This window comes from Palaemon carinicauda, chromosome 42, assembly GCF_036898095.1.
Source record: "Palaemon carinicauda isolate YSFRI2023 chromosome 42, ASM3689809v2, whole genome shotgun sequence".
Classification (NCBI taxonomy): Eukaryota; Metazoa; Arthropoda; class Malacostraca; order Decapoda; family Palaemonidae; genus Palaemon; species Palaemon carinicauda.
The window spans coordinates 14686373-14698962 of NC_090766.1; the positions used below are offsets into that span (position 1 = coordinate 14686373).

Here is a 12590-nt window from a genome sequence, read left to right on the forward strand (position 1 = left end):
GAAGTGTGAGATGCTCAGAAAAGTTAGCAATATAATCAATATTGCCTCTCGCAGCCTTTCAGCTGCTAATTTTAATGAAAATAAGCTTTAGCAGGTTTTTTTAATTTTGTCCACGGCTATCTCTTCAATGCTCAGGAATTTTGCATATAATGAGTTCGTTTGGCAATTATTTGTTAGGCTATTTGCTTTAAAGGTACTTGCTTCAACTGCGTGAAATATCCATGTATGTTGTACATGAGTATTGTAAAGTGTTTTATATATATATATATAGATATATATAGTACTGTAAATGATAATTGCTCAAGATTTCTGAAAGTGTAAAAGCAATTTTGGCAGGCTTATAGTAGCAAATATAAACTTTGATAAAATAAATTTTAGGTGTATGGACAAAAATTGTGCAAGATAATTAACTGAATTTGTCAGACCTACCCAATATTGTCTTTACACCGGAAAAGTGTAGGAAATTATCTTGCAGTGAAAATTTTTCCCGTAAGTTGTGTATATAATAGCAATCATCAGTGTTTGAATTTTTTTCCGTAAGCATTTGATTGTATTTTGAATTATTTTTTATACAAATTTGGAGAAATGTCATCAGTTAACCAAAAAAAACGAATTGCAACATGATTTTGGATTTGTACAGTATGTGGTAAGTTAAACCTTTTTGGTGGGGTGCCTCACCTTTCATTATGCCTGCGATAGTAAGGGGAATAAAATGGTTAATTTCTAAACCCTTCATGTTTATTTTTTTCATTCTTTCCCTGTGTTGTAAAATCAACTTGCTATTACTGAAGTGAAATACAGTAAGACCAATGAGTGGGGAAAAATGCTCTTGAAAAGCAACTTCAGTGGTAATTTCACAAGTTCTGGTGTAGATTAAAGAAAAAATTCCCTTGCTACATGACTTAAATTTATAGAATGACATTATGAATGTTAAAAACTACCTCAAGGTTGTAATTTGGAAATAGTTATCTGCCTTTAAAAAGCTCCAGGTTTATTGTTGTGTTGAGGAAAAATACTTATTTCCAGTACATTTTATGACCGTAATGTAAGTAGTGAATAAGGCCAGGTGACTTTGAAATGAATATGTAGTAGGTATCTGAAGTTTCTGATATGAAAATATGTAAAGTAGACAACTTGAGTTATTAAGTATAGGTAGTTGAATGGTTGCAAAATTTACATGTTTCATAAGAAAATGCACATCCGTGCAGAATGGAAAGTATGGCTTTCATGTCTAACCTTGTACATTTTAAATGTTCATGCTGTGCTCATTGAGACTTACTGAGAAACACCACCTTAGAGCATTTTTTCTAAGCAGTTGTTTATTAGAATGCCTGTACTATAACCCAAATTTCACATAATTTAATAGAGCATATTGTTATAATTTAATAGAGCATATTGTTGAGTGGATAAATTACCCTTGAAAATTAATCAATACCAATCTGTAGTCCAGCCACTGTTACTGCACTGCAAATAGGTTTTTTTTTTTATTTTGACATGAACACAATCCCCATTTTTTCATGTGGGTTGGTTTCAGTATGAGCTGGTGTAATGGCCATAAAAACATTCCGGTAGTTGCCAGGAGAAACCTACACACTTTCTACCTTGAGCACTTTTCATTTGGCAATGATAGAGCAAATGTCTAACGTTGCACTCCCGTCGTCTTTTCACGGCTATACTACTTTCTCTTTTCAGGCATGACTGTTGAAGCAAACTAGCCGATTTGTCTGGGCACAATTGATCCTCACCAGCTTTGCACTTCATGCAGAGGACACTCCTGCACAAAGGTGGCTGAATGCAGCTAGTGGCTGTCCTACCGGGGCGTGCCATTCCACAGGAGCAGCTCGTAGGCAATGAGGGGTTCTTTGCCGCAAAGATTAAGAATTTCTGAGCTCCTTCCCCTGTAACTCCCCAATTGGGAGATGTCCCTGTAACCTTTGGGTATGGAAGACTGTTGCTTCCTCCATTGAAGTAATGACATCTAACCTTGGTGCCTGGCTGTGTGCAGTATGTCCTTTGATGCCTGTGCTTGACTTGCCTAAATTTTATAAACTTATCCTTGACACCATGCATAGATCGAGTTGTCCCTGGGACTTTTGGGTTCCCCCTTGAAGGACCGGCTTGTATAGGCTAGGTGTTGAAGCATGATGCATACCAGCAGCCTCCATCTGCTAATGCTGTGGTTAGCCTCTGCCCCCTGCCTTTACATCCTCCATTCGAGATTCTGCAGATTTGTAATAGTTTAGCAGTCCCTGCTCCTGGATGTGGACATTGTCATCCTCCCCCATTAGAGCTTGCCCATCCTACAGGGACCTTCGGTGGACACCCTTGCTTGGATGCTAGTGGTTGTCCTTACTTGAGAGGAGCCGGAGCCCCTTCATGTTGCTTGTAAGCTTACTCGTGGCCCATCACTGGCGTGTTCTAGCTCTTTGAAGCAAACAGGTATAGCACAGTGGGCACCCCATCTCACCACTGCATCCTATAAAGTCCCAGCGAGAAATAAGAAAGTATGAAAAGTAATACATTAAATATTTTAGAACAGTTAACAATATTATAACATCTTGCGTATACATGAAGTATTTTAAAGTATAAAAAAAAACTTGTCAGCGTGTTCAACATGAATACATTTTCTGCAAGTTTTGAACTTGAAATACTGATGATTTGCATCATTGAGTCCTGTCAAAGATAAGCTCGAACATTTGTCTATATTCCCGAGACCACTTCCCGCAAATCTCTGATTAGTCCTCCAACTCTTGTTCTTTCTAAATGTGCTCGTGTATACCAAGTACTCGTCCCCAAGATAACATCTCATGCATAATCATCCTGCTTCACCTTCAAGGGGTCCCAAGTCCACATGTATTCCGGAAAGTGTAAGAGCAGCTGTAGCCACTTGATTTGTTCTGTTGGGACTAAGGCTTCATTGGTTCACCTCAGTGATCTGGTCACCATTCCTTTGACAACAATGGTGTCTCCAGGGAACCCTTTTGCTCCCTTTGGCCTTAGGTGGCAAATCACAAGTCATCTTTCATGCTTGCCCTGTCCTGCTCCCTAGGGCAACAGTCCCGTCAACCCTTAGCTGCAGCCCCCCCCCCCCGTATTCATATTCACGTTTCCAGATACCAACAGCATCTGGAATGCAAGACTGCCTGACCCTGTGTTGGAGATGTTGGGACTTCACGGCAAACATCCCTCATAGACGTTGGAGGTCAAGGCAAGGCAAGGCATTCTGCCTCCAAGATATGCATTATCCCAGACATTAGTGTTTGAGATCTCGTCGTTCGTAAGTTGTATGGACTATTGCCCGTCAAGGCAGACTACTACTCCACTCCCGTTCTGTTGTGGAACCCTCCACTGCATCTGTGGAGCTTTCTTCATAGTCTTTAGTGTCTTCCCAGCCATGAGAGACTCTCATGCCCCCAAGTCCTGAGGTAGAAGGATACAGCTTACCTCCCAAAGACCTTGGTGTCCAAAGTGGTTGACGATCCCATTCGGCAGAGGTGATTCCAACTAGCTGTCGCTATGTCGGCTCCCACATCTTTGGAGGCTCAGAACTTTAACCACCCCCGGCTCAGGCTGGAGGTGTATGTAGATCCTGCTTATAACTTGGACTGCTCGCCACCAGGCAGGCGTAAGGCTCGGGTCACGGAACAGGGCGAGTCGGATTTGGGCTTCCTCCAAGCCCTGTCAAGGGACTTGAAAAGCCTACGTATTACACTCCAAAGGTGTGAGGGAACTAGAAATGTCATCCCCAGGCCCAAGAAGCCGAGATCAGAGCTTCCTTGTTCTAGATTATTTACTGGTCCTTAAGGGAGGTTAACTCTTGAGATCTCTGCTAGAAATGACTCGCAGGGCTGGCAACTCATTCATGCTACTGCCTCCCCTATTCATGAAGCAGAACAACTCCTATGACATCCTGGATGGTGACCCCCCTTCTCTGCCCTTAGACCAGACTAGGGCTTGTCAGTAGAGAAGGTAGCGGCACAGCTGGTAGCGTTTTCAACTAGTGATGCTTAATGCATGGATAGGTTGGGGAAGGTGGCCCATTCAAGCCTCCTCTTGGACTGATTACTGTATGTGAGGCAGTCTGCTGTCTGTCTGGCTGATGCACAAGGCCTGTCAGACCCTGAGAAAAAAAAAATATCTTGAAGAACATCGTTCTGACTGGAGCCAGGGCAATTAGAGTTCTTGTCACGGAAAGCTACCAACTAGGTCTCAAAGAGGCAAGGTGCCATAGTCTCTAAGTTCTTTAAGCAAGTACCAAAGAGAACTTCCAAAGGATCTTTCCAGCCAGACCAATGCAAGGAAGAGCAACCGTTTCTGGGCAAAGGGCCTCGAGGAAGGGGAGGGCGAGCTGCTAGATGTGGACAACGCCTCTGCCAAGCAGTATGGCTTATTCCCCATGCAATTCCACCAAGGGGGACCAAATGCCTGAGACGCAGGTAGCAATGAAGGGAATACCAGGGGGTTGGGGGAAACCCTTTGCAGTAAGTATTCTTCGGGCAGATGTCCTGATCCAGCTAGAAAAGCGCACACTCCAGGATGTCCTCAATGGGTCTCCAGGCTTCTTCACTACTTTCTTGTAGAGGTGGTGTCTGGAGGTAGAGACCAGTTATAGACCTCATTGTCCTTCAAACTCCGTTCAAGATTGAGACCACAGACGGGCAATCAGACCATAGGACTTCATGATCATGTAGGACCTGACGCATACTTCCAGATCCCGTTCCATCCAATGTTAAGGAAGTAGTGATGCCTCTTGATACGAAAGCTTCTGCTTACGAAAGTTTCATGCTGCAAAACGAGATGGGAAGATTTTTCCAACATATTGAAAAAAAACGTTTCATGCTAGAAACTTAAGTATGGTATGTGATTTGCCCTACCACTGAGGCTGATTTTAAAATTTTGTCCACTGCCACCCGTAAATTTGCCACCATCCTCCCGCCCTCTTATTGGTTATTTCCCTACTCGAGTGCCAGTTACCACTTTACGATCCTGCTCTCCTATTGGTCTGCATCTACGTAGTGGCAACTTTCTATCATTTCGTTTCGGCAACACTATTGTTCAGTTTGAAAAAGTGTTTGTGTGTTCGCTTACTGTACGTATCATGTTGCATTTTTCAACTCTTAACATTATTAGCCATGGGTCCCAAGAAAGTGTCTGATGTACATTGAAAGAAGAGGGTTCCTTCTATGTAGAAGAAGCTCGAGATTATCAAGAAGTAATAGGCTGGCATGCAGTCGAAGTGTGATTGCTAAGGAATATGGCTGTAATCTGTCTATGATAGGAACCAATAAGATATGTTTCGAGTACTGTGCTTAATCCTCGACAGCACCACAAGTGCACGTGGGTGTTCACATTAGTTCTGGCCTGGCCCTACGTCGACAAAATTCGTCTCCATTATCTGAATGACTGACTGATTCTGGCCGACTCGATGGAACCCCTTCTACATCAAGGCGTGCTTCTCGAGTTTTGCCATGATCTGGGATTCATCATAAATCTAGTTGTCATCCCTGCAGTCCATTTGATCAACAACCTCTGCGTCCCATCATGATACTTTGTTCTTGAGTGCAAATCAGGACCTGGTATATTTGGGAAATGCATTTTAACACCCAATTGCTTAAGATATTTCCATCTCAAAGCAGAATCAAAAGCTTAACCACAATCAGTGTTCCAGGATGCCTTCCAACATCCTTGGGACAACCTAAACATCTACGTGTTAACCCCCGTTCTTCCTGATCCGTAGACTCCTTGTAAGGTGAGCTAGTGTTTCAACCTATCAGTGACGCTAAAATCTCTGCGATGGTAACACGCAGTGGTACCTGGACCCTCTGCTGCTGACAAAGGTTCCAAGGAAATTACCCTTTGCACAATCTTCTACGTCAACCACATGCGAAAAGCTATTAGAGGACAGTCTCATCTTGACGACTTCTCTCCTGGAGGTTATCCAGCAGCCCCTTAGATGGTTTTTGCAACCAGGGACAAAACATATTTCAATATCTTTGGAGATCCTCTATCGCAGTCTACTAGGCAAAATGACAATCTTTTGTGGTCCGTGTCATAAAAGGGGTCTCCTCTCGGAGTCACTATACCCCTGATTGGTGAGCTTCTAATGTATCTCCAAGAGGAAAACTGCTTGGTCACAACAGTGAAAGGCTATTGTTCAGGCTGAAGCCAGATCCTTGAAATTGATGGGGCTGACATTTTCTCTTCAGCAGAATTATTTATTCTCATAAAAAGCTTTGAGCTGTCTTCCCCTCGGCCAGAAGTGAAACCCACTTCTTGGAACCTGTTTTTCTGTTGAGCGTCATATTGTGACTGGACTCTTAAAATGGTTTTTCTCCTTGCTTTGTCCTCTGCAAAGAGGGTTGGTGAGTTGCAGGGTCTCTCCTATGACGTGACTCATCCAAGGTTTGGGGCAGGTTATCATCTACTTCATCCCAGAGTTTATCACCAAGACTCAAAATCCAGCTGTGGCGAACTCTAAGGTTGGGCCCTGAATTCTAAGTACTGGAAGTAACATCATCATCATCATTCATCATTTCAGCCTTCAAAAGTCCTTTGTTGGATGTAGGCTTTTCCCAGGTTCCTCCACGGACTTCTATCCCAAGCTATTCTGTGCCACTGTTGTTTAAGTTGGTCTCTCCACGGACTTCTATCCCAAGCTATTCTGTGCCACTGTTGTTTATGTTGGTCTCTCCACGGACTTCTATCCCAAGCTATTCTGTGCCACTGTTGTTTATGTTGGTCTAAGTCATCTCGCCAGCAGGTTTTTTGTCTTCCTCGGTTTCTTGTGTATCCTCGGGGTGTCCAGAAGGTTGTTCGTGATGTCCATCTGTTGTCTGTCATCCTGGGAATGTGCCCTGCCCAGTTCCATTTGAGCTTGCTAATGGTTTCAAGGATATCCATTACTTTAGTTTTTTGACGTATCCATTTAGCTTTTTTTCTATCCTTCCATGTTAGATTTAGCATAATTCTCTCATTTGCCCTCTGCATTGTTCATGATTTAAGGGAAAGCTTTTTTGTTAGATTCCAAGTTTCAGCCCCATAGGTGACAGTGGAAGTAACATGATATGGATCAACTGTCACAGCACAATGCCCTGTAAGGATGCCAAGGCACCATCTCAGGCGTACCAGACGAGCTTGCCCAAACAACAATCAGCTGCTTGTCAGTACGGGGAAGGTTAAGAGGAGGGTAACCAAAAACAGAGTTTCCTCCTGGATAAGGCAGGTCATTGACCACGCCATCAGTCCTTCCCCTCGGTAGGCAACCCAGAGCTTTGGCAAATCCTTGTCATGTAGAAAACTAATGTGGCACAGGTTTTACAAGCGGATATGTGGAACTGTCAAATGACCTTCAGTGCCCATTACTTGCAAGAAATGACACACACTACAAGAGAATTAGCTGTCGGTAGACCTAGGGCAGTGGTTACACTATCATACTGGGATAAATATAAAGGAATGACTGGCCCTGCTAGCTGGCTCCCATCAACTGCAGTTAAAGCCCCAATTGAATATATCTGAATATGTAGAGTAGTTCCTCGGTTACTGACCATTATTGTACAGGCTGTTAACCTTTGGTATCATGAAACCAACTGGTTCACAAGGTATCCGAATACCCAACCCAAGCTTTCTTAAGCTTGGATGTGGCAATCCCAGGACAAAGTTTTCAGCCAATTGAATGTACTTCCAACTACCTATAGGCGAGTCCTATGTAAAGAATGAGGGTTTGTGTACGTGTCAGGACAAATTCGAAAGTCTTCATATATAATTTCCTCTATCTCTGCCTACGACATGATCTGAATTGTCTGTCCATAGAAACCCAATTGTACAGAATAATCCAGAAAGTGCTGGACATAAATCAAGCTAAATGCACAAACCTAGACCTTGAAATCAATTGTCTCTCGTCATTAAAATTATGTTGATCGGAAATTTCTTCTCCTGGCCATAAGAAAATATAACCCCTTGTGGGAGTATCAAACAGCCTTGGAAGACTTTTTTTTTTTTTTCTCAAAATCTTCCCTGGAAGTCATTCAAAACAATGGAATGTCTCAAGTGTGTGTCTGCAATGTGGACCAAACTGCTTTTTAAGAGCCAAAACTAATCTTGCTACCCTTACTTAACTTACTTATCCTTATCATACCCACCCTCATGTAATCAACGTTAACCTTAACTCGGCTAACCTAACCTTACCTTGCTTATCCTCAAATTACCCACTGTTAACTCACCTTCATTAGCTTAATCTAATTTACTTTTACCTTACCTTGTTTTAGTTTACCTTACCTAATCTACCCCTATCTTGCCTTAATTTACCTTGCCTAACATACCATTACCTTGTCTTAATTTAGGTAACATTCTTACCTTGTCTTAAATTACCTAACATACCCTTGCCTTGCCGCGCTTTACCTAAGCTAACCTACTCTTACCTTGAGTAAACCTTTCCGTGTTAACTTGTTAAATCATAATACCAGTTATAACAGTGTATGTAAATTGACGTATTTCATAGCACAACTTGTAGGCCTACTATTCCTCCCCCCCCCTTTTTTTCTAAGCTCTAACGCAGCTGGTTTACCCAAATCTAGAAAACAAAAATTCCGTGGTTATCTGTTTTCAGAGAATCTCTATTGTTTGTTATTTGTTAACTATTTTAATAATATTTTGTTTAGCAACTTATTTCTCTCTCTCTCTCTCTCTCTCTCTCTCTCTCTCTCTCTCTCTCTCTCTCTCTCTCTCTCTCCCCCTCCACCTGGCCAGTGTTGCCAGATGGGTCAGTCTAAAAATTCCCAAAACTTGTAAAATTCCCAAAACCTCAAAATTCCCATGTTCACAAATATATTTTTTTCTGATCACGTAGGATTTACTAATATAGAAATTGCTTAATATACTTCATATAAGTAAACTAATTGCAAGGAGTTACTCACCTTGTTTCTTCATAGAAATTTCTACAGATCCCGTCAGATACCCAAAATCTCTAAATCTGGCAACACTGCGCCTGGCAGACGTTTCCCAACGTAGGGTTCGCCTTGGCTTGACTTCCTTTTAATTTTCAAAATTAAATGTTATCTATATGTTAGGGACACAGTAATTATTTGATTTATTCAAGAAGTTCAATGTATACTATAGTAATATCTTAAAGGGAGGGGAAGACGAGACAGGAATTATAAGAAAAGTTCATGGATTCCTGTAGGAAGTTCAAAATGTTCGATTTGTTCAGGACTCATGAGTTGATATGTCTGACCAGTGTTGCCAGATGGGTTAATCTAAAAATCCCCAAAACCAAAAAATCCCTTTTCCACAAATATATTTACTTCTGATCCTGTAGGCTTTACTAATATAGAAACTACTCACTATGCTTCATATAAGTGCAAAAAAACTAGTTGCAACGATATAAAGCTTTACTCATCTGTGTTTCTTCTTAGAAATTTGTACAGAATATCCCCATCAGACCTCAAAATTCCCCAAACCTAGGGATAAATTCCCATACCTGACAACACTGTTACAGTCTGACTGTGACAACATGGTAATACTGATATTGTATCCTTATTTGAGTGGTTGTGTCATTGTGATTGAACGTTGGTAAACATCAATGTCTAGTGACTTTCTCTCCTGTGAGTTGAATATATTTGTTTTTCATTCATTGTTTTTGCATTGAAAATATATAGTTCATTAATGATTGTATTGTTCAGTATCAACTTCAGTTCCCAATGGTTTTCTTTTGCTTTTGAAGTTCAACCCTGGGGTAAGAAGTTATCACAATTCCCAAATATTTTGATTGAGGATATCTTGTAAGCACATCACTCTTCAATTGGTAAAATGAGTGATAGGGCTAAAATTATTTCCCTCTAGTCACATTTTGAAGTGGAATATATACAATCGCATCAAGTGCATTCTTAGCACCCTTAATCCATTTGTACATCTTTTGAAATACGCCATGATTGAATTTTCAGCTGTCAGATTGCCACATCGAATATATCTGTTTTAAGGGTGTTTTTGTTAGGGGGGCGTATAGCCTACAGTTATTCTGAAATATTGTTATATACAGTTAATTAGGAATAAAATTTCAACCAAAGCGATTACTAGTAAGGTAGCTTTCTAGGTTCAATATAGAATGGTGCAATATTAGTTAGGACTTTGAAACTTGCACAATTGAATAACTCTTTGCAAATACACTATTTTGAATCCTATATACTACTGGCGGAAACCTCTATTTACCAAGTTACAGATTTTAATGATACCCAATTTGCTCCTTTTGTCATAGCTCATATTAAAGGATGCTCTGGTAAAATTATATTTACTGACGGGGAAACATTTCAAACAGAAAATATAAGTTTTCCTGTAATAAATAACGTGATTAAACCAAAGTTGACCCTCATTTCAATCGCAAACATTCAGAACAACCAGTTCGTCTACTTAGTTCCCCACTACACACTCACAAAAACTGATATAATTGAAGAAGTCAAATTCTTTGAAATCACATTATTCACGACAGCAAAGCATATATTTTCTGTTCAAAATGTTTGACCCTAAATCTAATGGTTCTTGCTTCGCTGTCCACTTGCTTCGCTGTCCGCTTGCTTCGCTCACAAAAAAATAAAAGCATCAAGCTCTATATGTACTGACAAGTGGTAATGTTGAACTGCGCATGCTAACGTCAATGATTGATAATTATTTCTTGGATAATTATTCCAGGTATTTATTTTTTTTTAGAATAACTAATGGTTCTTGCATTGCCCGGTGCGTGCTTCACTTGTGAAAAAGAAAATGAAGATCCCATATACTGGCAAGCGGTACATGCTGAGTTGCCCCCCCCCCCCCAATTTGGTTCTTATGTCTTGGTAATTATCGACAGAATTTTGTAAATCTAAAAATCCAAGACCCTAAAATTTAATAAAAACAAATTAATGACTTACTTTATGATCGGCCCGTCGAAGGTGCTTCTCTTCCGTGTAAGATAATCAAGAACAACACTTCGGGCACTGTAATTTTTGTGGCATGGCATTATGTGCTCTTAGAAACGTGTTAGCTACACTTGGTGACACACAAAAAGGATTTGGGAAGTGATAACAAAGGAAGGGGGAAATATAACCCCTCATATAAGTTTCTATACTACGGTTATGTGATTGGTTAACTGGAACATCAGTGTAACAGTATGACGTCTGTAAAGTAAACTTTAAGGGTAAACTGGTTCAGAGCAAATATTTGCGCTGTGGAAACGATAAATTTATGATACATTAAGTACTAGCGGAAATGGAATTCGCTATAAGAAATGGATGAGTGCTGTCTAATTTGGTATTTTTCTCGGTTAATGTCTAGGAGAGGGCCGCATGAAGATATCAGTGATATTCAATTTATTTTTACTAGAATGTGTAGGAATGTATGTAAATAGTGGTATACGAGTGAGATAATTTAGTGAAAATCAATAATAGTCGAAATATCGACGATCAAACTCGCGCTACTCTTGTCTTCCTCCCAGATTTTTTCCAAGTCTGTTGTTATTGTTGACTGTGTCTTGTTTTTGCTCAAATGAGCCCTGTAACCACTATAATCCGCAGACAAACTAGTCCACTATGAAGTCTTACACGTTTGGCCAATCACAGCGCCTATCCACTATGATGTCATACATGTTTGGCCAATCACAGCGCGACAATACAACAGCGCGACAATACATTCTCTTACCCAGGCATTTCATTTCGTTTTTAGACATGGTGGCCATAGCAAGCACGTCATCTCATGTTACACAAGAAGTTGAAAGTCCATCTTCTTGTCCTGACTGTTTCCTAACTTACAATGAATTTGTGTAACTTATTCTGGAAAAGTAGTGGATTTGTGCCAGAGACACAATTTAATTTTACAAAATAAAAATTGTCCTGCATGTCAAGGAACCTTCGCAACGGCTTCACGTTTTCCTCAAAGCAGCAGCACATCTTTATCAACCAACAATTTAAGGTAAGCTTCATTAATTTATGGAGTATATTATAATGGTGATAGTATAACGATGTATACAGCAGTACCATCACTTTGGATTTGGTTTGATGGATGTGATAGGTAGTGTCCTTAAGGGGGGGTCGCAGGGGGGGCGAAGCCCCCCTCCCCGGTAGGTCTACAGGGCCTCTAGGCTAGGTTAGGTGGGTGTATTAGGTTCGGTGGTGCCCTGAAAATCACTGTGGCCTTAAGGGGGGAGCCCCCCCCCCCCCCCCCCGGTAGGCCTAGGTAGGGGTACAGGCCTCCCAGGGTAGGTTAGTTGGTTGTATTAGGTTCGGTAGTGCCCCGAAAAATCACTTTTCTCCTCCTCCCCCCACCCAAAAACCCCGCTTCCCACTGGGGTCCCCCATAATTGTAGTAGTAGGTTTATGCTTACATTTTGTGTGTAAGAGTTAAGTCTTAGTTTCTTTTTTATTCATTTCCTCATGTTTCTATGCAATGTGCAACAATAATCTGGTTGTTTTTTGCCATTTTTCGTCGTTAATACTTGAAAAACGGGTGCGGCCTTCTCCTAGACATTTACCTTTTTCTCTACATGTTTAATAGGGGCTGGTGCATAACAACTTTCGTATCAGTCTATTAAATTATGAAGTCTATTTTTCACTCTAAGTCCATTG

The 12590-nt window shown here is 40.9% G+C and overlaps 1 long non-coding RNA gene across 1 annotated transcript in view; it reads left to right on the top strand.

Moving 5' to 3' along the window:
* The first annotated feature begins 9501 nt into the window (after window positions 1-9501).
* LOC137632791 (uncharacterized) overlaps window positions 9502-12590 on the top strand; it is a 60645-nt gene continuing 57556 nt past the window's right edge. The window contains exon 1 of the long non-coding RNA XR_011042123.1: window positions 9502-9599. This is a non-coding gene — a long non-coding RNA (uncharacterized lncRNA). The remainder of the gene's footprint in view (window positions 9600-12590) is intronic.